General features: G+C 44.7%; 20 non-coding genes across 20 annotated transcripts; all 20 read left to right on the forward strand.

Annotated features, from left to right (window-relative positions):
* The first annotated feature begins 137 nt into the window (after positions 1–137).
* trnar-ucg (transfer RNA arginine (anticodon UCG)) lies at positions 138–226 on the forward strand. Its single transcript is given in 2 exon segments — positions 138–174; positions 191–226. It is a non-coding gene; the product is annotated as a tRNA-Arg (tRNA).
* Positions 227–471: 245 nt separating this feature from the next.
* On the forward strand, positions 472–553 carry trnas-gcu (transfer RNA serine (anticodon GCU)). The gene has a single exon. It is a non-coding gene; the product is annotated as a tRNA-Ser (tRNA).
* A 1,928-nt stretch (positions 554–2,481) lies between these two features.
* trnar-ucg (transfer RNA arginine (anticodon UCG)) lies at positions 2,482–2,570 on the forward strand. Its single transcript is given in 2 exon segments — positions 2,482–2,518; positions 2,535–2,570. It is a non-coding gene; the product is annotated as a tRNA-Arg (tRNA).
* A 245-nt stretch (positions 2,571–2,815) lies between these two features.
* trnas-gcu (transfer RNA serine (anticodon GCU)) lies at positions 2,816–2,897 on the forward strand. Its single transcript has one exon. It is a non-coding gene; the product is annotated as a tRNA-Ser (tRNA).
* A 1,928-nt stretch (positions 2,898–4,825) lies between these two features.
* trnar-ucg (transfer RNA arginine (anticodon UCG)) lies at positions 4,826–4,914 on the forward strand. Its single transcript is given in 2 exon segments — positions 4,826–4,862; positions 4,879–4,914. It is a non-coding gene; the product is annotated as a tRNA-Arg (tRNA).
* A 245-nt stretch (positions 4,915–5,159) lies between these two features.
* On the forward strand, positions 5,160–5,241 carry trnas-gcu (transfer RNA serine (anticodon GCU)). The gene has a single exon. It is a non-coding gene; the product is annotated as a tRNA-Ser (tRNA).
* A 1,928-nt stretch (positions 5,242–7,169) lies between these two features.
* On the forward strand, positions 7,170–7,258 carry trnar-ucg (transfer RNA arginine (anticodon UCG)). The gene is given in 2 exon segments: positions 7,170–7,206; positions 7,223–7,258. It is a non-coding gene; the product is annotated as a tRNA-Arg (tRNA).
* A 245-nt stretch (positions 7,259–7,503) lies between these two features.
* trnas-gcu (transfer RNA serine (anticodon GCU)) lies at positions 7,504–7,585 on the forward strand. The gene has a single exon. It is a non-coding gene; the product is annotated as a tRNA-Ser (tRNA).
* A 1,927-nt stretch (positions 7,586–9,512) lies between these two features.
* Positions 9,513–9,601, forward strand: trnar-ucg (transfer RNA arginine (anticodon UCG)). Its single transcript is given in 2 exon segments — positions 9,513–9,549; positions 9,566–9,601. It is a non-coding gene; the product is annotated as a tRNA-Arg (tRNA).
* A 245-nt stretch (positions 9,602–9,846) lies between these two features.
* trnas-gcu (transfer RNA serine (anticodon GCU)) lies at positions 9,847–9,928 on the forward strand. The gene has a single exon. It is a non-coding gene; the product is annotated as a tRNA-Ser (tRNA).
* Positions 9,929–11,856: 1,928 nt separating this feature from the next.
* trnar-ucg (transfer RNA arginine (anticodon UCG)) lies at positions 11,857–11,945 on the forward strand. The gene is given in 2 exon segments: positions 11,857–11,893; positions 11,910–11,945. It is a non-coding gene; the product is annotated as a tRNA-Arg (tRNA).
* Positions 11,946–12,190: 245 nt separating this feature from the next.
* On the forward strand, positions 12,191–12,272 carry trnas-gcu (transfer RNA serine (anticodon GCU)). Its single transcript has one exon. It is a non-coding gene; the product is annotated as a tRNA-Ser (tRNA).
* Positions 12,273–14,200: 1,928 nt separating this feature from the next.
* trnar-ucg (transfer RNA arginine (anticodon UCG)) lies at positions 14,201–14,289 on the forward strand. The gene is given in 2 exon segments: positions 14,201–14,237; positions 14,254–14,289. It is a non-coding gene; the product is annotated as a tRNA-Arg (tRNA).
* A 245-nt stretch (positions 14,290–14,534) lies between these two features.
* Positions 14,535–14,616, forward strand: trnas-gcu (transfer RNA serine (anticodon GCU)). The gene has a single exon. It is a non-coding gene; the product is annotated as a tRNA-Ser (tRNA).
* A 1,928-nt stretch (positions 14,617–16,544) lies between these two features.
* trnar-ucg (transfer RNA arginine (anticodon UCG)) lies at positions 16,545–16,633 on the forward strand. Its single transcript is given in 2 exon segments — positions 16,545–16,581; positions 16,598–16,633. It is a non-coding gene; the product is annotated as a tRNA-Arg (tRNA).
* Positions 16,634–16,878: 245 nt separating this feature from the next.
* On the forward strand, positions 16,879–16,960 carry trnas-gcu (transfer RNA serine (anticodon GCU)). The gene has a single exon. It is a non-coding gene; the product is annotated as a tRNA-Ser (tRNA).
* A 5,056-nt stretch (positions 16,961–22,016) lies between these two features.
* Positions 22,017–22,105, forward strand: trnar-ucg (transfer RNA arginine (anticodon UCG)). The gene is given in 2 exon segments: positions 22,017–22,053; positions 22,070–22,105. It is a non-coding gene; the product is annotated as a tRNA-Arg (tRNA).
* A 245-nt stretch (positions 22,106–22,350) lies between these two features.
* Positions 22,351–22,432, forward strand: trnas-gcu (transfer RNA serine (anticodon GCU)). Its single transcript has one exon. It is a non-coding gene; the product is annotated as a tRNA-Ser (tRNA).
* A 1,928-nt stretch (positions 22,433–24,360) lies between these two features.
* Positions 24,361–24,449, forward strand: trnar-ucg (transfer RNA arginine (anticodon UCG)). Its single transcript is given in 2 exon segments — positions 24,361–24,397; positions 24,414–24,449. It is a non-coding gene; the product is annotated as a tRNA-Arg (tRNA).
* Positions 24,450–24,694: 245 nt separating this feature from the next.
* Positions 24,695–24,776, forward strand: trnas-gcu (transfer RNA serine (anticodon GCU)). The gene has a single exon. It is a non-coding gene; the product is annotated as a tRNA-Ser (tRNA).
* Positions 24,777–24,888: the final 112 nt, after the last annotated feature.

The following is a 24,888-nucleotide window of genomic DNA, read 5'->3' on the forward strand; positions in this document are numbered from 1 at the left end:
GTGCGCACCCAGATCGCAGTGCATCTGTTCATTCACTCGAAATATGCTCATCTTTTCCTAAATCCACTCCTTGATATTGCAGTTGCCCCGAATTTGATCGCAATATATACAACAACACAATGAATGTTGCTGGCAGCGGCCGCGTGGCCTAATGGATAAGGCGTCTGACTTCGATGACAACCGCAAAGTTATCAGAAGATTGCTGGTTCGAGTCCTGCCGCGGTCAACTTAGCGCGCTACGAGACATTTTATATTCTTTCTTGTGATTCTGCCGAGAAACCAACCATCTCTTCCAGTCACTCACCTGAAGTGAAGGACGGCTGTTTGCTCAAAGAATCTCATGGCAAGTTTTCATCATTGTCGATCTGCATGCACGGGCAGAGCAAGCTGTGAAGTGGACTTTCTTGCACATTATTTCTGTTTGGATACAAAAAGCAGGAGATTGAATGGCTGACGATATCTTATAGCAGAGACGAGGTGGCCGAGAGGTTAAGGCGATGGACTGCTAATCCATTGTGCTCTGCACGCATGGGTTCGAATCCCATTCTCGTCGTCGTTGGATTGCAGCTTAACCACTTTTTGACATTCACATTTCATCTCATCTCCAAATTCCCCTTTTACTTACAGGGTTGCTGTACTTTCCTCATGTCATGTCTCAAATTAATAATATATTCGTCAAAAGGAGAACAGTTGCAGTACAATGGCGAGGGGCACTAATTAGATAGGTATCTGAGAGACAGCACATGCACGATGGGCCATAATATCATTTCTCACCACCGTCAGAATCTGAGAGCTGCGCTTTTCACTGTCGGCGGCTCGTTGGTCCACGATTATGATTCTCCCTTCGGAATGATCACATTTGAAATGCGAGAGTCACGGGCCAAATCCCGGACGAGCCCCGCCATGTTTTACTCAAATTTCCGCTTCTAACAGCCACTCGACATGTGAGAAAACAGACGTATTTCACGTTAAAACGTGTGATTTTACGCCGATGTTCCCTGAGCATCCAAATCCCAGAGCAAAGTGAAACCCGCCAAACTGAGTAAAGTTAAAATATCTCAGAGGTACTCGGCTCTGTGACTCGTTGGATAACCGAAAGCCTTGTTTGGTTCCGGCCGATACTTGATCAGTATATCTTCCTGTCTGTACGCATAAGTTCACCTCAATTGGGATAAGCATACATTCAGCGTCAATCTCCACCTCTGCCCTGAATATGAGTGCGTCCTGGTTCTCTAGAGCTGAAAAGATGAGAGAAGCTGCTTTTTGAATTCGTCCCTTGGCTGCCGAATTCAAAGCATACAGGAAATCAATCCGGGCTGGCAAAGCTGCCTGGTCTGATTAAAAGGCGGTGATACCCTATATTGTAAGCATGTTCTCGTCTTCTGGCCTCAACATTAGGTTCAACGTATCGGATGATAAGCACCGCTCCTATTGTCTGTTAATGGTTCTGCTATTCCCACTAACACCTCCTCTGGACCATCCTTTGTTACGTTATTGCCCGATTACCACCCACTTTGCCTTTCTCCATTGTGCCATGTATTATTTAATCACTCCTTCGTTCCGCTGCATCACAAACGTTCCCATTTGACATTTCTCGCTGCGTATTTTTTCCAGGCGCTATTTTTGTTGAAAACATCTGTAATCTTTAACTTTTTCCTGAAATATCGGAATTATTATCCGACAGAACGTGAAACCGGATTCTTCCTCCACAAAAACTGCACGACCTGCCGAGTTTTACATATTTATCTGTTTTTATTCATTCTATTTCCTTGTCCCTTTTAAGGGGATTTGCTGTCTGTCCAAGATCATTCTCTGTCTCTGTAAAATGGTGTGCTATCAGACCCTCATCATTCTGTGTCTGTTTCAAAGGGATGTGCTGTCCGTCCCGGATTTCCAATTTGAAATTTCAAAACCTGCCTTTGGAGGTTAAGGAATAGTAGTTTGTTTGTGTGTTTCAGACCGGGCTTGTTTTACGTCCTTCCCTCCCTCCTTGTCTATCACCTGTGGCTTCAATAATAGTCTCTGCGCCGCGTAGTCCTGAGCCCCACTGCACAATTGCCTTCAGGGATGATCGAAATCTCACTTTATTCTTTTAAAAGGGAACTGCTGTCAGTCAAGGGTCATTCTGCATCTGGGTAAAAGGGATGTCCTTGCAATCCCGGATCATTCTGTGTCTGTTTAAATGGGCTGGTTGTCAGTTCCGGTTCATAATCTTTCCCTTTAAAACGGATTTTCTCATAAACCCGGGTCATCCTGTATTGTTTGAGAAGGAGTATGATTTCAGCTGCAATGACCGAATTGTTAAACTATAGTGTTCCAATTTACATTGGGGTTGCCTGCGCCGGTGCGCACCCAGATCGCAGTGCATCTGTTCATTCACTCGAAATATGCTCATCTTTTCCTAAATCCACTCCTTGATATTGCAGTTGCCCCGAATTTGATCGCAATATCTACAACAACACAATGAATGTTGCTGGCAGCGGCCGCGTGGCCTAATGGATAAGGCATCTGACTTCGATGACAACCGCAAAGTTATCAGAAGATTGCAGGTTCGAGTCCTGCCGCGGTCAACTTAGCTCGGTACGAGACATTTTATATTCTTTGTTGTGATTCTGCCGAGAAACCAACCATCTCTTCCAGTCACTCACCTGAAGTGAAGGAAGGCTGTTTGCTCAAAGAATCTCATGACAAGTTTTCATCATTGTCGATCTGCATGCACGGGCAGAGCAAGCTGTGAAGTGGACTTTCTTGCACATTATTTCTGTTTGGATACAAAAAGCAGGAGATTGAATGGCTGACGATATCTTATAGCAGAGACGAGGTGGCCGAGAGGTTAAGGCGATGGACTGCTAATTCATTGTGCGCTGCACGCATGGGTTCGAATCCCATTCTCGTCGTCGTTGGCTTGCAGCTTAACTACTTTTTGACATTCACATTTCATCTCATCTCCAAATTCCCCTTTTACTTACAGGGTTGCTGTACTTTCCTCATGTCATGTCTCAAATTAATAATATATTCGTCAAAAGGAGAACAGTTGCAGTACAATGGCGAGGGGCACTAATTCGATAGGTATCTGAGAGACAGCACATGCACGATGGGCCATAATATCATTTCTCACCACCGTCAGAATCTGAGAGCTGCGCTTTTCACTGTCGGCGGCTCGTTGGTCCACGGTTATGATTCTCCCTTCGGAATGATCACATTTAAAATGCGAGAGTCACGGGCCAAATCCCGGACGAGCCCCGCCATGTTTTACTCAAATTTCTGCTTCTAACAGCCGCTCGACATGTGAGAAAACAGACGTATTTCACGTTAAAACGTGTGATTTTACGCCGATGTTCCCTTAGCATCCAAATCCCAGAGCAAAATGAAACCCGCCAAACTGAGTAAAGTTAAAATATCTCAGAGGTACTCGGCTCTGTGACTCGTTGGATAACCGAAAGCCTTGTTTGGTTCCGGCCGATACTTGATCAGTATATCTTCCTGTCTGTACGCATAAGTTCACCTCAATTGGGATAAGCATACATTCAGCGTCAATCTCCACCTCTGCCCTGAATATGAGTGCGTCCTGGTTCTCTAGAGCTGAAAAGATGAGAGAAGCTGCTTTTTGAATTCGTCCCTTGGCTGCCGAATTCAAAGCATACAGGAAATCAATCCGGGCTGGCAAAGCTGCCTGGTCTGATTAAAAGGCGGTGATACCCTATATTGTAAGCATGTTCTCGTCTTCTGGCCTCAACATTAGGTTCAACGTATCGGATGATAAGCACCGCTCCTATTGTCTGTTAATGGTTCTGCTATTCCCACTAACACCTCCTCTGGACCATCCTTTGTTACGTTATTGCCCGATTACCACCCACTTTGCCTTTCTCCATTGTGCCATGTATTATTTAATCACTCCTTCGTTCCGCTGCATCACAAACGTTCCCATTTGACATTTCTCGCTGCGTATTTTTTCCAGGCGCTATTTTTGTTGAAAACATCTGTAATCTTTAACTTTTTCCTGAAATATCGGAATTATTATCCGACAGAACGTGAAACCGGATTCTTCCTCCACAAAATCTGCACGACCTGCCGAGTTTTACATATTTATCTGTTTTTATTCATTCTATTTCCGTGTCACTTTTAAGGGGATTTGCTGTCTGTCCAAGATCATTCTCTGTCTCTGTAAAATGGTGTGCTATCAGACCCTCATCATTCTGTGTCTGTTTCAAAGGGATGTGCTGTCCGTCCCGGATTTCCAATTTGAAATTTCAAAACCTGCCTTTGGAGGTTAAGGAATAGTAGTTTGTTTGTGTGTTTCAGACCGGGCTGGTTTTACGTCCTTCCCTCCCTCCTTGTCTATCACCTGTGGCTTCAATAACAGTCTCTGCGCCACGTAGTCCTGAGCCCCACTGCACAATTGCCTTCAGGGATGATCGAAATCTCACTTTATTCTTTTAAAAGGGAACTGCTGTCAGTCAAGGGTCATTCTGCATCTGGGTAAAAGGGATGTCCTTGCAATCCCGGATCATTCTGTGTCTGTTTAAATGGGCTGGTTGTCAGTTCCGGTTCATAATCTTTCCCTTTAAAACGGATTTTCTCATAAACCCGGGTCATCCTGTATTGTTTGAGAAGGAGTATGATTTCAGCTGCAATGACCGAATTGTTAAACTATAGTGTTCCAATTTACATTGGGGTTGCCTGCGCCGGTGCGCACCCAGATCGCAGTGCATCTGTTCATTCACTCGAAATATGCTCATCTTTTCCTAAATCCACTCCTTGATATTGCAGTTGCCCCGAATTTGATCGCAATATCTACAACAACACAATGAATGTTGCTGGCAGCGGCCGCGTGGCCTAATGGATAAGGCATCTGACTTCGATGACAACCGCAAAGTTATCAGAAGATTGCAGGTTCGAGTCCTGCCGCGGTCAACTTAGCTCGCTACGAGACATTTTATATTCTTTGTTGTGATTCTGCCGAGAAACCAACCATCTCTTCCAGTCACTCACCTGAAGTGAAGGAAGGCTGTTTGCTCAAAGAATCTCATGACAAGTTTTCATCATTGTCGATCTGCATGCACGGGCAGAGCAAGCTGTGAAGTGGACTTTCTTGCACATTATTTCTGTTTGGATACAAAAAGCAGGAGATTGAATGGCTGACGATATCTTATAGCAGAGACGAGGTGGCCGAGAGGTTAAGGCGATGGACTGCTCATCCATTGTGCGCTGCACGCATGGGTTCGAATCCCATTCTCGTCGTCGTTGGCTTGCAGCTTGAACACTTTTTGACATTCACATTTAACCGAATCGCCAAATTCCCCTTTTACTTACAGGGATGCTGTACTTTCCTCATGTCATGTCTCAAATTAATAATATATTCGTCAAAAGGAGAACAGTTGCAGTACAATGGCGAGGGGCAATAATTAGATAGGTATCTGAGAGACAGCACATGCACGATGGGCCATAATATCATTTCTCACCACCGTCAGAATCTGAGAGCTGCGCTCTTCACTGTCGGCGGCTCGTTGGTCCACGATTATGATTCTCCCTTCGGAATGATCACATTTGAAATGCGAGAGTCACGGGCCAAATCCCGGACGAGCCCCGCCATGTTTTACTCAAATTTCCGCTTCTAACAGCCGCTCGACATGTGAGAAAACAGACGTATTTCACGTTAAAACGTGTGATTTTACGCCGATGTTCCCTGAGCATCCAAATCCCAGAGCAAAGTGAAACCCGCCAAACTGAGTAAAGTTAAAATATCTCAGAGGTACTCGGCTCTGTGACTCGTTGGATAACCGAAAGCCTTGTTTGGTTCCGGCCGATACTTGATCAGTATATCTTCCTGTCTGTACGCATAAGTTCACCTCAATTGGGATAAGCATACATTCAGCGTCAATCTCCACCTCTGCCCTGAATATGAGTGCGTCCTGGTTCTCTAGAGCTGAAAAGATGAGAGAAGCTGCTTTTTGAATTCGTCCCTTGGCTGCCGAATTCAAAGCAGACAGGAAATCAATCCGGGCTGGCAAAGCTGCCTGGTCTGATTAAAAGGCGGTGACAGCCTATTTTGTAAGCATGTTCTCGTCTTCTGGCCTCAACATTAGGTTCAACGTATCGGATGATAAGCACCGCTCCCATTGTCTGGTAATGGTTCTGCTATTCCCACTAACACTTCCTCTGGACCATCCTTTGTTACGTTATTGCCCGATTACCACCCACTTTGCCTTTCTCCATTGTGCCATGTATTATTTAATCACTCCTTCGTTCCGCTGCATCACAAACGTTCCCATTTGACATTTCTCGCTGCGTATTTTTTCCAGGCGCTATTTTTGTTGAAAACATCTGTAATCTTTAACTTTTTTCTGAAATATCGGAATGATTATCCGACAGAACGTGAAACCGGATTCTTCCTCCACAAAATCTGCACGACCTGCCGAGTTTTACATATTTATCTGTTTTTATTCATTCTATTTCCGTGTCCCTTTTAAGGGGATTTGCTGTCTGTCCAAGATCATTCTCTGTCTCTGTAAAATGGTGTGCTATCAGACCCTCATCATTCTGTGTCTGTTTCAAAGGGATGTGCTGTCTGTCCCGGATTTCCAATTAGAAATTTCAAAACCTGCCTTTGGAGGTTAAGGAATATTAGTTTGTTTGAGTGTTTCAGACTGGGCTGGTTTTACGTCCTTCCCTCCCTCCTTGTCTATCACCTGTGGCTTCAATAACAGTCTCTGCGCCGCGTGGTCCTGAGCCCCACTGCACAATTGCCTTCAGGGATGATCGAAATCTCACTTTATTCTTTTAAAAGGGAACTGCTGTCAGTCAAGGGTCATTCTGCATCTTGGTAAAAGGGATGTCCTTGCAATCCCGGATCATTCTGTGTCTGTTTAAATGGGCTGGTTGTCAGTTCCGGTTCATAATCTTTCCCTTTAAAACGGATTTTCTCATAAACCCGGGTCATCCTGTATTGTTTGAGAAGGAGTATGATTTCAGCTGCAATGACCGAATTGTTAAACTATAGTGTTCCAATTTACATTGGGGTTGCCTGCGCCGGTGCGCACCCAGATCGCAGTGCATCTGTTCATTCACTCGAAATATGCTCATCTTTTCCTAAATCCACTCCTTGATATTGCAGTTGCCCCGAATTTGATCGCAATATATACAACAACACAATGAATGTTGCTGGCAGCGGCCGCGTGGCCTAATGGATAAGGCGTCTGACTTCGATGACAATCGCAAAGTTATCAGAAGATTGCTGGTTCGAGTCCTGCCGCGGTCAACTTAGCGCGCCACGAGACATTTTATATTCTTTCTTGTGATTCTGCCGAGAAACCAACCATCTCTTCCAGTCACTCACCTGAAGTGAAGGAAGGCTGTTTGCTCAAAGAATCTCATGGCAAGTTTTCATCATTGTCGATCTGCATGCACGGGCAGAGCAAGCTGTGAAGTGGACTTTCTTGCACATTATTTCTGTTTGGATACAAAAAGCAGGAGATTGAATGGCTGACGCTATCTTATAGCAGAGACGAGGTGGCCGAGAGGTTAAGGCGATGGACTGCTAATCCATTGTGCGCTGCACGCATGGGTTCGAATCCCATTCTCGTCGTCGTTGGCTTGCAGCTTGAACACTTTTTGACATTCACATTTAACCGAATCGCCAAATTCCCCTTTTACTTACAGGGATGCTGTACTTTCCTCATGTCATGTCTCAAATTAATAATATATTCGTCAAAAGGAGAACAGTTGCAGTACAATGGCGAGGGGCACTAATTAGATAGGTATCTGAGAGACAGCACATGCACGATGGGCCATAATATCATTTCTCACCACCGTCAGAATCTGAGAGCTGCGCTTTTCACTGTCGGCGGCTCGTTGGTCCACGATTATGATTCTCCCTTCGGAATGATCACATTTGAAATGCGAGAGTCACGGGCCAAATCCCGGACGAGCCCCGCCATGTTTTACTCAAATTTCCGCTTCTAACAGCCGCTCGACATGTGAGAAAACAGACGTATTTCACGTTAAAACGTGTGATTTTACGCCGATGTTCCCTGAGCATCCAAATCCCAGAGCAAAGTGAAACCCGCCAAACTGAGTAAAGTTAAAATATCTCAGAGGTACTCGGCTCTGTGACTCGTTGGATAACCGAAAGCCTTGTTTGGTTCCGGCCGATACTTGATCAGTATATCTTCCTGTCTGTACGCATAAGTTCACCTCAATTGGGATAAGCATACATTCAGCGTCAATCTCCACCTCTGCCCTGAATATGAGTGCGTCCTGGTTCTCTAGAGCTGAAAAGATGAGAGAAGCTGCTTTTTGAATTCGTCCCTTGGCTGCCGAATTCAAAGCAGACAGGAAATCAATCCGGGCTGGCAAAGCTGCCTGGTCTGATTAAAAGGCGGTGACAGCCTATTTTGTAAGCATGTTCTCGTCTTCTGGCCTCAACATTAGGTTCAACGTATCGGATGATAAGCACCGCTCCTATTTTCTGTTAATGGTTCTGCTATTCCCACTAACACTTCCTCTGGACCATCCTTTGTTACGTTATTGCCGATTACCACCCACTTTGCTTTTCTCCATTGTGCCATGTATTATTTAATCACTCCTTCGTTCCGCTGCATCACAAACGTTCCCATTTGACATTTCTCGCTGCGTATTTTTTCCAGTCGCTATTTTTGTTGAAAACATCTGTAATCTTTAACTTTTTCCTGAAATATCGGAATTATTATCCGACAGAACGTGAAACCGGATTCTTCCTCCACAAAATCTGCACGACCTGCCGAGTTTTACATATTTATCTGTTTTTATTCATTCTATTTCCGTGTCCCTTTTAAGGGGATTTGCTGTCTGTCCAAGATCATTCTCTGTCTCTGTAAAATGGTGTGCTATCAGACCCTCATCATTCTGTGTCTGTTTCAAAGGGATGTGCTGTCTGTCCCGGATTTCCAATTTGAAATTTCAAAACCTGCCTTTGGAGGTTAAGGAATATTAGTTTGTTTGAGTGTTTCAGACTGGGCTGGTTTTACGTCCTTCCCTCCTTCCTTGTCTATCACCTGTGGCTTCAATAACAGTCTCTGCGCCGCGTAGTCCTGAGCCCCACTGCACAATTGCCTTCAGGGATGATCGAAATCTCACTTTATTCTTTTAAAAGGGAACTGCTGTCAGTCAAGTGTCATTCTGCATCTGGGTAAAAGGGATGTCCTTGCAATCCCGGATCATTCTGTGTCTGTTTAAATGGGCTGGTTGTCAGTTCCGGTTCATAATCTTTCCCTTTAAAACGGATTTTCTCATAAACCCGGGTCATCCTGTATTGTTTGAGAAGGAGTATGATTTCAGCTGCAATGACCGAATTGTTAAACTATAGTGTTCCAATTTACATTGGGGTTGCCTGCGCCATTGCGCACCCAGATCGCAGTGCATCTGTTCATTCACTCGAAATATGCTCATCTTTTCCTAAATCCACTCCTTGATATTGCAGTTGCCCCGAATTTGATCGCAATATCTACAACAACACAATGAATGTTGCTGGCAGCGGCCGCGTGGCCTAATGGATAAGGCGTCTGACTTCGATGACAACCGCAAAGTTATCAGAAGATTGCAGGTTCGAGTCCTGCCGCGGTCAACTTAGCTCGGTACGAGACATTTTATATTCTTTGTTGTGATTCTGCCGAGAAACCAACCATCTCTTCCAGTCACTCACCTGAAGTGAAGGAAGGCTGTTTGCTCAAAGAATCTCATGACAAGTTTTCATCATTGTCGATCTGCATGCACGGGCAGAGCAAGCTGTGAAGTGGACTTTCTTGCACATTATTTCTGTTTGGATACAAAAAGCAGGAGATTGAATGGCTGACGATATCTTATAGCAGAGACGAGGTGGCCGAGAGGTTAAGGCGATGGACTGCTAATCCATTGTGCGCTGCACGCATGGGTTCGAATCCCATTCTCGTCGTCGTTGGCTTGCAGCTTAACTACTTTTTGACATTCACATTTCATCTCATCTCCAAATTCCCCTTTTACTTACAGGGTTGCTGTACTTTCCTCATGTCATGTCTCAAATTAATAATATATTCGTCAAAAGGAGAACAGTTGCAGTACAATGGCGAGGGGCACTAATTCGATAGGTATCTGAGAGACAGCACATGCACGATGGGCCATAATATCATTTCTCACCACCGTCAGAATCTGAGAGCTGCGCTTTTCACTGTCGGCGGCTCGTTGGTCCACGGTTATGATTCTCCCTTCGGAATGATCACATTTGAAATGCGAGAGTCACGGGCCAAATCCCGGACGAGCCCCGCCATGTTTTACTCAAATTTCTGCTTCTAACAGCCGCTCGACATGTGAGAAAACAGACGTATTTCACGTTAAAACGTGTGATTTTACGCCGATGTTCCCTTAGCATCCAAATCCCAGAGCAAAATGAAACCCGCCAAACTGAGTAAAGTTAAAATATCTCAGAGGTACTCGGCTCTGTGACTCGTTGGATAACCGAAAGCCTTGTTTGGTTCCGGCCGATACTTGATCAGTATATCTTCCTGTCTGTACGCATAAGTTCACCTCAATTGGGATAAGCATACATTCAGCGTCAATCTCCACCTCTGCCCTGAATATGAGTGCGTCCTGGTTCTCTAGAGCTGAAAAGATGAGAGAAGCTGCTTTTTGAATTCGTCCCTTGGCTGCCGAATTCAAAGCATACAGGAAATCAATCCGGGCTGGCAAAGCTGCCTGGTCTGATTAAAAGGCGGTGATACCCTATATTGTAAGCATGTTCTCGTCTTCTGGCCTCAACATTAGGTTCAACGTATCGGATGATAAGCACCGCTCCTATTGTCTGTTAATGGTTCTGCTATTCCCACTAACACCTCCTCTGGACCATCCTTTGTTACGTTATTGCCCGATTACCACCCACTTTGCCTTTCTCCATTGTGCCATGTATTATTTAATCACTCCTTCGTTCCGCTGCATCACAAACGTTCCCATTTGACATTTCTCGCTGCGTATTTTTTCCAGGCGCTATTTTTGTTGAAAACATCTGTAATCTTTAACTTTTTCCTGAAATATCGGAATTATTATCCGACAGAACGTGAAACCGGATTCTTCCTCCACAAAATCTGCACGACCTGCCGAGTTTTACATATTTATCTGTTTTTATTCATTCTATTTCCGTGTCCCTTTTAAGGGGATTTGCTGTCTGTCCAAGATCATTCTCTGTCTCTGTAAAATGGTGTGCTATCAGACCCTCATCATTCTGTGTCTGTTTCAAAGGGATGTGCTGTCCGTCCCGGATTTCCAATTTGAAATTTCAAAACCTGCCTTTGGAGGTTAAGGAATAGTAGTTTGTTTGTGTGTTTCAGACCGGGCTGGTTTTACGTCCTTCCCTCCCTCCTTGTCTATCACCTGTGGCTTCAATAACAGTCTCTGCGCCGCGTAGTCCTGAGCCCCACTGCACAATTGCCTTCAGGGATGATCGAAATCTCACTTTATTCTTTTAAAAGGGAACTGCTGTCAGTCAAGGGTCATTCTGCATCTGGGTAAAAGGGATGTCCTTGCAATCCCGGATCATTCTGTGTCTGTTTAAATGGGCTGGTTGTCAGTTCCGGTTCATAATCTTTCCCTTTAAAACGGATTTTCTCATAAACCCGGGTCATCCTGTATTGTTTGAGAAGGAGTATGATTTCAGCTGCAATGACCGAATTGTTAAACTATAGTGTTCCAATTTACATTGGGGTTGCCTGCGCCGGTGCGCACCCAGATCGCAGTGCATCTGTTCGTTCACTCGAAATATGCTCATCTTTTCCTAAATCCACTCCTTGATATTGCAGTTGCCCCGAATTTGATCGCAATATCTACAACAACACAATGAATGTTGCTGGCAGCGGCCGCGTGGCCTAATGGATAAGGCATCTGACTTCGATGATAACCGCAAAGTTATCAGAAGATTGCAGGTTCGAGTCCTGCCGCGGTCAACTTAGCTCGCTACGAGACATTTTATATTCTTTGTTGTGATTCTGCCGAGAAACCAACCATCTCTTCCAGTCACTCACCTGAAGTGAAGGAAGGCTGTTTGCTCAAAGAATCTCATGACAAGTTTTCATCATTGTCGATCTGCATGCACGGGCAGAGCAAGCTGTGAAGTGGACTTTCTTGCACATTATTTCTGTTTGGATACAAAAAGCAGGAGATTGAATGGCTGACGATATCTTATAGCAGAGACGAGGTGGCCGAGAGGTTAAGGCGATGGACTGCTAATCCATTGTGCGCTGCACGCATGGGTTCGAATCCCATTCTCGTCGTCGTTGGCTTGCAGCTTAACTACTTTTTGACATTCACATTTCATCTCATCTCCAAATTCCCCTTTTACTTACAGGGTTGCTGTACTTTCCTCATGTCATGTCTCAAATTAATAATATATTCGTCAAAAGGAGAACAGTTGCAGTACAATGGCGAGGGGCACTAATTCGATAGGTATCTGAGAGACAGCACATGCACGATGGGCCATAATATCATTTCTCACCACCGTCAGAATCTGAGAGCTGCGCTTTTCACTGTCGGCGGCTCGTTGGTCCACGGTTATGATTCTCCCTTCGGAATGATCACATTTGAAATGCGAGAGTCACGGGCCAAATCCCGGACGAGCCCCGCCATGTTTTACTCAAATTTCTGCTTCTAACAGCCGCTCGACATGTGAGAAAACAGACGTATTTCACGTTAAAACGTGTGATTTTACGCCGATGTTCCCTTAGCATCCAAATCCCAGAGCAAAATGAAACCCGCCAAACTGAGTAAAGTTAAAATATCTCAGAGGTACTCGGCTCTGTGACTCGTTGGATAACCGAAAGCCTTGTTTGGTTCCGGCCGATACTTGATCAGTATATCTTCCTGTCTGTACGCATAAGTTCACCTCAATTGGGATAAGCATACATTCAGCGTCAATCTCCACCTCTGCCCTGAATATGAGTGCGTCCTGGTTCTCTAGAGCTGAAAAGATGAGAGAAGCTGCTTTTTGAATTCGTCCCTTGGCTGCCGAATTCAAAGCATACAGGAAATCAATCCGGGCTGGCAAAGCTGCCTGGTCTGATTAAAAGGCGGTGATACCCTATATTGTAAGCATGTTCTCGTCTTCTGGCCTCAACATTAGGTTCAACGTATCGGATGATAAGCACCGCTCCTATTGTCTGTTAATGGTTCTGCTATTCCCACTAACACCTCCTCTGGACCATCCTTTGTTACGTTATTGCCCGATTACCACCCACTTTGCCTTTCTCCATTGTGCCATGTATTATTTAATCACTCCTTCGTTCCGCTGCATCACAAACGTTCCCATTTGACATTTCTCGCTGCGTATTTTTTCCAGGCGCTATTTTTGTTGAAAACATCTGTAATCTTTAACTTTTTCCTGAAATATCGGAATTATTATCCGACAGAACGTGAAACCGGATTCTTCCTCCACAAAATCTGCACGACCTGCCGAGTTTTACATATTTATCTGTTTTTATTCATTCTATTTCCGTGTCCCTTTTAAGGGGATTTGCTGTCTGTCCAAGATCATTCTCTGTCTCTGTAAAATGGTGTGCTATCAGACCCTCATCATTCTGTGTCTGTTTCAAAGGGATGTGCTGTCTGTCCCGGATTTCCAATTTGAAATTTCAAAACCTGCCTTTGGAGGTTAAGGAATATTAGTTTGTTTGAGTGTTTCAGACTGGGCTGGTTTTACGTCCTTCCCTCCTTCCTTGTCTATCACCTGTGGCTTCAATAACAGTCTCTGCGCCGCGTAGTCCTGAGCCCCACTGCACAATTGCCTTCAGGGATGATCGAAATCTCACTTTATTCTTTTAAAAGGGAACTGCTGTCAGTCAAGTGTCATTCTGCATCTGGGTAAAAGGGATGTCCTTGCAATCCCGGATCATTCTGTGTCTGTTTAAATGGGCTGGTTGTCAGTTCCGGTTCATAATCTTTCCCTTTAAAACGGATTTTCTCATAAACCCGGGTCATCCTGTATTGTTTGAGAAGGAGTATGATTTCAGCTGCAATGACCGAATTGTTAAACTATAGTGTTCCAATTTACATTGGGGTTGCCTGCGCCATTGCGCACCCAGATCGCAGTGCATCTGTTCATTCACTCGAAATATGCTCATCTTTTCCTAAATCCACTCCTTGATATTGCAGTTGCCCCGAATTTGATCGCAATATCTACAACAACACAATGAATGTTGCTGGCAGCGGCCGCGTGGCCTAATGGATAAGGCGTCTGACTTCGATGACAACCGCAAAGTTATCAGAAGATTGCAGGTTCGAGTCCTGCCGCGGTCAACTTAGCTCGGTACGAGACATTTTATATTCTTTGTTGTGATTCTGCCGAGAAACCAACCATCTCTTCCAGTCACTCACCTGAAGTGAAGGAAGGCTGTTTGCTCAAAGAATCTCATGACAAGTTTTCATCATTGTCGATCTGCATGCACGGGCAGAGCAAGCTGTGAAGTGGACTTTCTTGCACATTATTTCTGTTTGGATACAAAAAGCAGGAGATTGAATGGCTGACGATATCTTATAGCAGAGACGAGGTGGCCGAGAGGTTAAGGCGATGGACTGCTAATCCATTGTGCGCTGCACGCATGGGTTCGAATCCCATTCTCGTCGTCGTTGGCTTGCAGCTTAACTACTTTTTGACATTCACATTTCATCTCATCTCCAAATTCCCCTTTTACTTACAGGGTTGCTGTACTTTCCTCATGTCATGTCTCAAATTAATAATATATTCGTCAAAAGGAGAACAGTTGCAGTACAATGGCGAGGGGCACTAATTCGATAGGTATCTGAGAGACAGCACATGCACGATGGGCCATAATATCATTTCTCACCACCGTCAGAATCTGAGAGCTGCGCTTTTCACTGTCGGCGGCTCGTTGGTCCACGGTTATGATTCTCCCTTCGGAATGATCACATTTGAAATGCGAGAGTCACGGGCCAAATCCCGGACGAGCCCCGCCATGTTTTACTCAAATTTCTGCTTCTAACAGCCGCTCGACATGTGAGAAAACAGACGTATTTCACGTTAAAACGTGTGATTTTACGCCGATGTTCCCTTAGCATCCAAATCCCAGAGCAAAATGAAACCCGCCAAACTGAGTAAAGTTAAAATATCTCAGAGGTACTCGGCTCTGTGACTCGTTGGATAACCGAAAGCCTTGTTTGGTTCCGGCCGATACTTGATCAGTATATCTTCCTGTCTGTACGCATAAGTTCACCTCAATTGGGATAAGCATACATTCAGCGTCAATCTCCACCTCTGCCCTGAATATGAGTGCGTCCTGGTTCTCTAGAGCTGAAAAGATGAGAGAAGCTGCTTTTTGAATTCGTCCCTTGGCTGCCGAATTCAAAGCATACAGGAAATCAATCCGGGCTGGCAAAGCTGCCTGGTCTGATTAAAAGGCGGTGATACCCTATATTGTAAGCATGTTCTCGTCTTCTGGCCTCAACATTAGGTTCAACGTATCGGATGATAAGCACCGCTCCTATTGTCTGTTAATGGTTCTGCTATTCCCACTAACACCTCCTCTGGACCATCCTTTGTTACGTTATTGCCCGATTACCACCCACTTTGCCTTTCTCCATTGTGCCATGTATTATTTAATCACTCCTTCGTTCCGCTGCATCACAAACGTTCCCATTTGACATTTCTCGCTGCGTATTTTTTCCAGGCGCTATTTTTGTTGAAAACATCTGTAATCTTTAACTTTTTCCTGAAATATCGGAATTATTATCCGACAGAACGTGAAACCGGATTCTTCCTCCACAAAATCTGCACGACCTGCCGAGTTTTACATATTTATCTGTTTTTATTCATTCTATTTCCGTGTCCCTTTTAAGGGGATTTGCTGTCTGTCCAAGATCATTCTCTGTCTCTGTAAAATGGTGTGCTATCAGACCCTCATCATTCTGTGTCTGTTTCAAAGGGATGTGCTGTCCGTCCCGGATTTCCAATTTGAAATTTCAAAACCTGCCTTTGGAGGTTAAGGAATAGTAGTTTGTTTGTGTGTTTCAGACCGGGCTGGTTTTACGTCCTTCCCTCCCTCCTTGTCTATCACCTGTGGCTTCAATAACAGTCTCTGCGCCGCGTAGTCCTGAGCCCCACTGCACAATTGCCTTCAGGGATGATCGAAATCTCACTTTATTCTTTTAAAAGGGAACTCCTGTCAGTCAAGGGTCATTCTGCATCTGGGTAAAAGGGATGTCCTTGCAATCCCGGATCATTCTGTGTCTGTTTAAATGGGCTGGTTGTCAGTTCCGGTTCATAATCTTTCCCTTTAAAACGGATTTTCTCATAAACCCGGGTCATCCTGTATTGTTTGAGAAGGAGTATGATTTCAGCTGCAATGACCGAATTGTTAAACTATAGTGTTCCAATTTACATTGGGGTTGCCTGCGCCGGTGCGCACCCAGATCGCAGTGCATCTGTTCATTCACTCGAAATATGCTCATCTTTTCCTAAATCCACTCCTTGATATTGCAGTTGCCCCGAATTTGATCGCAATATCTACAACAACACAATGAATGTTGCTGGCAGCGGCCGCGTGGCCTAATGGATAAGGCATCTGACTTCGATGATAACCGCAAAGTTATCAGAAGATTGCAGGTTCGAGTCCTGCCGCGGTCAACTTAGCTCGCTACGAGACATTTTATATTCTTTGTTGTGATTCTGCCGAGAAACCAACCATCTCTTCCAGTCACTCACCTGAAGTGAAGGAAGGCTGTTTGCTCAAAGAATCTCATGACAAGTTTTCATCATTGTCGATCTGCATGCACGGGCAGAGCAAGCTGTGAAGTGGACTTTCTTGCACATTATTTCTGTTTGGATACAAAAAGCAGGAGATTGAATGGCTGACGATATCTTATAGCAGAGACGAGGTGGCCGAGAGGTTAAGGCGATGGACTGCTAATCCATTGTGCGCTGCACGCATGGGTTCGAATCCCATTCTCGTCGTCGTTGGCTTGCAGCTTAACTACTTTTTGACATTCACATTTCATCTCATCTCCAAATTCCCCTTTTACTTACAGGGTTGCTGTACTTTCCTCATGTCATGTCTCAAATTAATAATATATTCGTCAAAAGGAGAACAGTTGCAGTACAATGGCGAGGGGCACTAATTCGATAGGTATCTGAGAGACAGCACATGCACGATGGGCCATAATATCATTTCTCACCACCGTCAGAATCTGAGAGCTGCGCTTTTCACTGTCGGCGGCTCGTTGGTCCACGGTTATGATTCTCCCTTCGGAATGATCACATTTGAAATGCGAGAGTCACGGGCCAAATCCCGGACGAGCCCCGCCATGTTTTACTCAAATTTCAGCTTCTAACAGCCGCTCGACATGTGAGAAAACAGACGTATTTCACGTTAAAACGTGTGATTTTACGCCGATGTTCCCTTAGCATCCAAATCCCAGAGCAAAATGAAACCCGCCAAACTGAGTAAAGTTAAAATATCTCAGAGGTACTCGGCTCTGTGACTCGTTGGATAACCGAAAGCCTTGTTTGGTTCCGGCCGATACTTGATCAGTATCCTAGGGGGAGTGTTTGCTAGTGCTGTTGGGGAGGAGTTAAACTAATATTGCAGGGGGATGGGAACCTATACAGGGAGACAGAGGGAGACAAAAAGGAAGCAAAAGCAAAAGACAGAAAGGAGATGAGGAAAAGTGGAGGGCAGAGAAACCCAAGGCAAAGAACAAAAAGGGCCACTGTACAGCAAAATTCTAAAAGGACAAAGGGTGTTAAAAAAACAAGCCTGAAGGCTTTGTGTCTTAATGCAAGGAGTATCCGCAATAAGGTGGATGAATTAATTGTGCAAATAGATGTTAACAAATATGATGTGATTGGGATTACGGAGACGTGGCTCCAGGATGATCAGGGCTGGGAACTCAACATCCAGGGGTATTCAACATTCAGGAAGGATAGAATAAAAGGAAAAGGAGGTGGGGTAGCATTACTGGTTAAAGAGGAGATTAATGCAATAGTTAGGAAAGACATTAGCTTGGATGATGTGGAATCTATATGGGTGGAGCTGCAGAACACTAAAGGGCAAAAATCGTTAGTGGGAGTTGTGTACAGACCTCCAAACAGTAGTAGTGATGTTGGGGAGGGCATCAAACAGGAAATTGGGAGTGCATGCAATAAAGGTGCAGCAGTTATAATGGGTGACTTTAATATGCACATAGATTGGGCTAGCCAAACTGGAAGCAATACGGTGGAGGAGGATTTCCTGGAATGCATAAGGGATGGTTTTCTAGACCAATATGTCGAGGAACCAACTAGGGGGGAGGCCATCTTAGACTGGGTGTTGTGTAATGAGAGAGGATTAATTAGCAATCTCATTGTGCGAGGCCCCTTGGGAAGAGTGACCATAATATGGTGGAATTCTGCATTAGGATGGAGAATGAAACAGTTAATTCAGAGACCATGGTCCAGAACTTAAAGAAGGGTAACTTTGAAGGTATGAGGCATGAATTGGCTAAGATAGATTGGCTAATGATACTTAAGGGGTTGACTGTGGATGGGCAATGGCAGACATTTAGAGAACGCATGGATGAATTACAACAATTGTACATTCCTGTCTGGCGTAAAAATAAAAAAGGGAAGGTGGCTCAACCGTGGCTATCTAGGGAAATCAGGGATAGTATTAAAGCCAAGGAAGTGGCATACAAATTGGCCAGAAATAGCAGCGAACCTGAGGACTGGGAGAAATTTAGAACTCAGCAGAGGAGGACAAAGGGTTTGATTAGGGCAGGGAAAATGGAGTACGAGAAGAAGCTTGCAGGGAACATTAAGGCGGATTGCAAAAGTTTCTATAGGTATGTAAAGAGAAAGAGGTTAGTAAAAACAAACGTAGGTCCCCTGCAGTCAGAATCAGGGGAAGTCATAACGGGGAACAAAGAAATGGCAGACCAATTGAACAAGTACTTTGGTTCAGTATTCACTAAGGAGGACACAAACAACCTTCCGGATATAAAAGTGGTCAGAGGGTCTATTAAAGAGGAGGAACTGAGGGAAATCTTTATTAGTCGGGAAATTGTGTTGGGGAAATTGATGGGATTGAAGGCCGATAAATCCCCAGGGCCTGATGGACTGCATCCCAGAGTACTTAAGGAGGTGGCCTTGGAAATAGCGGATGCATTGACAGTCATTTTCCAACATTCCATTGACTCTGGATCAGTTCCTATCGAGTGGAGGGTAGCCAATGTAACCCCACTTTTTAAAAAAGGAGGGAGAGAGAAAGCAGGGAATTATAGACCGGTCAGCCTGACCTCAGTAGTGGGTAAAATGATGGAATCAATTATTAAGGATGTCATAGCAGCGCATTTGGAAAATGGTGACATGATAGGTCCAAGTCAGCATGGATTTGTAAAAGGGAGATCATGCTTGACAAATCTTCTGGAATTTTTTGAGGATGTTTCCAATAAAGTGGACAAAGGAGTACCAGTTGATGTGGTGTATTTGGACTTTCAGAAGGCTTTCGACAAGGTCCCACACAGGAGATTAATGTGCAAAGTTAAAGCACATGGGATTGGGGGTAGTGTGCTGACGTGGATTGAGAACTGGTTGTCAGACAGGAAGCAAAGAGTAGGAGTAAATGGGTACTTTTCGGAATGGCAGGCAGTGACTAGTGGGGTACCGCAGGGTTCTGTGCTGGGGCCCCAGCTGTTTACATTATACATTAATGATTTAGACGAAGGGATTAAATGTAGTATCTCCAAATTTGCGGATGACACTAAGTTGGGTGGCAGTGTGAGCTGCGAGGAGGATGCTATGAGGCTACAGAGTGACTTGGATAGGTTAGGTGAGTGGGCAAATGCGTGGCAGATGAAGTATAATGTGGATAAATGTGAGGTTATCCACTTTGGTGGTAAAAACAGAGAGACAGACTATTATCTGAATGGTGACAGATTAGGAAAAGGGAAGGTGCAACGAGACCTGGGTGTCATGGTACATCAGTCATTGAAGGTTGGCATGCAGGTACAGCAGGCGGTTAAGAAAGCAAATGGCATGTTGGCCTTCATAGCGAGGGGATTTGAGTACAGGGGCAGGGAGGTGTTGCTACAGTTGTACAGGGCTTTGGTGAGGCCACACCTGGAGTATTGTGTACAGTTTTGGTCTCCTAACTTGAGGAAGGACATACTTGCTGTTGAGGGAGTGCAGCGAAGATTCACCAGACTGATTCCCGGGATGGTGGGACTGACCTATCAAGAAAGACTGAATCAACTGGGCTTGTATTCACTGGAGTTCAGAAGAGTGAGAGGGGACCTCATAGAAACGTTTAAAATTCTGACGGGTTTGGACAGGTTGGATGCAGGAAGAATGTTCCCAATGTTGGGGAAGTCCAGAAGCAGGGGTCACAGTCTAAGGATAAGGGGTAAGCCATTTAGGACCGAGATAAGGAGAAACTTCTTCACCCAGAGAGTGGTGAACCTGTGGAATTCTCTACCACAGGAAGTAGTTGAGGCCAATTCACTAAATATATTCAAAAGGGAGTTAGATGAAGTCCTTAGTACTCGGGGGATCAAGGGGTATGGCGTGAAAGCAGGAAGTGGGTACTGAAGTTTCATGTTCAGCCATGAACTCGTTGAATGGCGGTGCAGGCTAGAAGGGCTGAATGGCCTGCTCCTGCACCTATTTTCTATGTTTCTATGTTTCTATATCTTCCTGTCTGTACGCATAAGTTCACCTCAATTGGGATAAGCATACATTCAGCGTCAATCTCCACCTCTGCCCTGAATATGAGTGCGTCCTGGTTCTCTAGAGCTGAAAAGATGAGAGAAGCTGCTTTTTGAATTCGTCCCTTGGCTGCCGAATTCAAAGCATACAGGAAATCAATCCGGGCTGGCAAAGCTGCCTGGTCTGATTAAAAGGCGGTGATACCCTATATTGTAAGCATGTTCTCGTCGTCTGGCCTCAACATTAGGTTCAACGTATCGGATGATAAGCACCGCTCCTATTTTCTGTTAATGGTTCTGCTATTCCCACTAACACTTCCTCTGGACCATCCTTTGTTACGTTATTGCCCGATTACCACCCACTTTGCCTTTCTCCATTGTGCCATGTATTATTTAATCACTCCTTCGTTCCGCTGCATCACAAACGTTCCCATTTGACATTTCTCGCTGCGTATTTTTTCCAGTCGCTATTTTTGTTGAAAACATCTGTAATCTTTAACTTTTTCCTGAAATATCGGAATTATTATCCGACAGAACGTGAAACCGGATTCTTCCTCCACAAAATCTGCACGACCTGCCGAGTTTTACATATTTATCTGTTTTTATTCATTCTATTTCCGTGTCCCTTTTAAGGGGATTTGCTGTCTGTCCAAGATCATTCTCTGTCTCTGTAAAATGGTGTGCTATCAGACCCTCATCATTCTGTGTCTGTTTCAAAGGGATGTGCTGTCTGTCCCGGATTTCCAATTTGAAATTTCAAAACCTGCCTTTGGAGGTTAAGGAATATTAGTTTGTTTGAGTGTTTCAGACTGGGCTGGTTTTACGTCCTTCCCTCCCTCCTTGTCTATCACCTGTGGCTTCAATAACAGTCTCTGCGCCGCGTAGTCCTGAGCCCCACTGCACAATTGCCTTCAGGGATGATCGAAATCTCACTTTATTCTTTTAAAAGGGAACTGCTGTCAGTCAAGGGTCATTCTGCATCTGGGTAAAAGGGATGTCCTTGCAATCCCGGATCATTCTGTGTCTGTTTAAATGGGCTGGTTGTCAGTTCCGGTTCATAATCTTTCCCTTTAAAACGGATTTTCTCATAAACCCGGGTCATCCTGTATTGTTTGAGAAGGAGTATGATTTCAGCTGCAATGACCGAATTGTTAAACTATAGTGGTCCAATTTACATTGGGGTTGCCTGCGCCATTGCGCACCCAGATCGCAGTGCATCTGTTCATTCACTCGAAATATGCTCATCTTTTCCTAAATCCACTCCTTGATATTGCAGTTGCCCCGAATTTGATCGCAATATCTACAACAACACAATGAATGTTGCTGGCAGCGGCCGCGTGGCCTAATGGATAAGGCGTCTGACTTCGATGACAACTGCAAAGTTATCAGAAGATTGCAGGTTCGAGTCCTTCCGCGGTCAACTTAGCTCGGTACGAGACATTTTATATTCTTTGTTGTGATTCTGCCGAGAAACCAACCATCTCTTCCAGTCACTCACCTGAAGTGAAGGAAGGCTGTTTGCTCAAAGAATCTCATGACAAGTTTTCATCATTGTCGATCTGCATGCACGGGCAGAGCAAGCTGTGAAGTGGACTTTCTTGCACATTATTTCTGTTTGGATACAAAAAGCAGGAGATTGAATGGCTGACGATATCTTATAGCAGAGACGAGGTGGCCGAGAGGTTAAGGCGATGGACTGCTAATCCATTGTGCGCTGCACGAATGGGTTCGAATCCCATTCTCGTCGTCGTTGGCTTGCAGCTTAACTACTTTTTGACATTCACATTTCATCTCATCTCCAAATTCCCCTTTTACTTACAGGGTTGCTGTACTTTCCTCATGTCATGTCTCAAATTAATAATATATTCGTCAAAAGGAGAACAGTTGCAGTACAATGGCGAGGGGCACTAATTCGATAGGTATCTGAGAGACAGCACATGCACGATGGGCCATAATATCATTTCTCACCACCGTCAGAATCTGAGAGCTGCGCTTTTCACTGTCGGCGGCTCGTTGGTCCACGGTTATGATTCTCCCTTCGGAATGATCACATTTGAAATGCGAGAGTCACGGGCCAAATCCCGGACGAGCCCCGCCATGTTTTACTCAAATTTCTGCTTCTAACAGCCGCTCGACATGTGAGAAAACAGACGTATTTCACGTTAAAACGTGTGATTTTACGCCGATGTTCCCTTAGCATCCAAATCCCAGAGCAAAATGAAACCCGCCAAACTGAGTAAAGTTAAAATATCTCAGAGGTACTCGGCTCTGTGACTCGTTGGATAACCGAAAGCCTTGTTTGGTTCCGGCCGATACTTAATCAGTATATCTTCCTGTCTGTACGCATAAGTTCACCTCAATTGGGATAAGCATACATTCAGCGTCAATCTCCACCTCTGCCCTGAATATGAGTGCGTCCTGGTTCTCTAGAGCTGAAAAGATGAGAGAAGCTGCTTTTTGAATTCGTCCCTTGGCTGCCGAATTCAAAGCATACAGGAAATCAATCCGGGCTGGCAAAGCTGCCTGGTCTGATTAAAAGGCGGTGATACCCTATATTGTAAGCATGTTCTCGTCTTCTGGCCTCAACATTAGGTTCAACGTATCGGATGATAAGCACCGCTCCTATTGTCTGTTAATGGTTCTGCTATTCCCACTAACACCTCCTCTGGACCATCCTTTGTTACGTTATTGCCCGATTACCACCCACTTTGCCTTTCTCCATTGTGCCATGTATTATTTAATCACTCCTTCGTTCCGCTGCATCACAAACGTTCCCATTTGACATTTCTCGCTGCGTATTTTTTGCAGGCGCTATTTTTGTTGAAAACATCTGTAATCTTTAACTTTTTCCTGAAATATCGGAATTATTATCCGACAGAACGTGAAACCGGATTCTTCCTCCACAAAATCTGCACGACCTGCCGACTTTTACATATTTATCTGTTTTTATTCATTCTATTTCCGTGTCCCTTTTAAGGGGATTTGCTGTCTGTCCAAGATCATTCTCTGTCTCTGTAAAATGGTGTGCTATCAGACCCTCATCATTCTGTGTCTGTTTCAAAGGGATGTGCTGTCCGTCCCGGATTTCCAATTTGAAATTTCAAAACCTGCCTTTGGAGGTTAAGGAATAGTAGTTTGTTTGTGTGTTTCAGACCGGGCTGGTTTTACGTCCTTCCCTCCCTCCTTGTCTATCACCTGTGGCTTCAATAACAGTCTCTGCGCCGCGTAGTCCTGAGCCCCACTGCACAATTGCCTTCAGGGATGATCGAAATCTCACTTTATTCTTTTAAAAGGGAACTGCTGTCAGTCAAGGGTCATTCTGCATCTGGGTAAAAGGGATGTCCTTGCAATCCCGGATCATTCTGTGTCTGTTTAAATGGGCTGGTTGTCAGTTCCGGTTCATAATCTTTCCCTTTAAAACGGATTTTCTCATAAACCCGGGTCATCCTGTATTGTTTGAGAAGGAGTATGATTTCAGCTGCAATGACCGAATTGTTAAACTATAGTGTTCCAATTTACATTGGGGTTGCCTGCGCCGGTGCGCACCCAGATCGCAGTGCATCTGTTCATTCACTCGAAATATGCTCATCTTTTCCTAAATCCACTCCTTGATATTGCAGTTGCCCCGAATTTGATCGCAATATCTACAACAACACAATGAATGTTGCTGGCAGCGGCCGCGTGGCCTAATGGATAAGGCATCTGACTTCGATGACAACCGCAAAGTTATCAGAAGATTGCAGGTTCGAGTCTTGCCGCGGTCAACTTAGCTCGCTACGAGACATTTTATATTCTTTGTTGTGATTCTGCCGAGAAACCAACCATCTCTTCCAGTCACTCACCTGAAGTGAAGGAAGGCTGTTTGCTCAAAGAATCTCATGACAAGTTTTCATCATTGTCGATCTGCATGCACGGGCAGAGCAAGCTGTGAAGTGGACTTTCTTGCACATTATTTCTGTTTGGATACAAAAAGCAGGAGATTGAATGGCTGACGATATCTTATAGCAGAGACGAGGTGGCCGAGAGGTTAAGGCGATGGACTGCTAATCCATTGTGCGCTGCACGCATGGGTTCGAATCCCATTCTCGTCGTCGTTGGCTTGCAGCTTAACTACTTTTTGACATTCACATTTCATCTCATCTCCAAATTCCCCTTTTACTTACAGGGTTGCTGTACTTTCCTCATGTCATGTCTCAAATTAAT

This window comes from Pristiophorus japonicus, unplaced genomic scaffold (genome assembly GCF_044704955.1).
Source record: "Pristiophorus japonicus isolate sPriJap1 unplaced genomic scaffold, sPriJap1.hap1 HAP1_SCAFFOLD_49, whole genome shotgun sequence".
Lineage (NCBI taxonomy): Eukaryota > Metazoa > Chordata > Chondrichthyes > Pristiophoridae > Pristiophorus > Pristiophorus japonicus.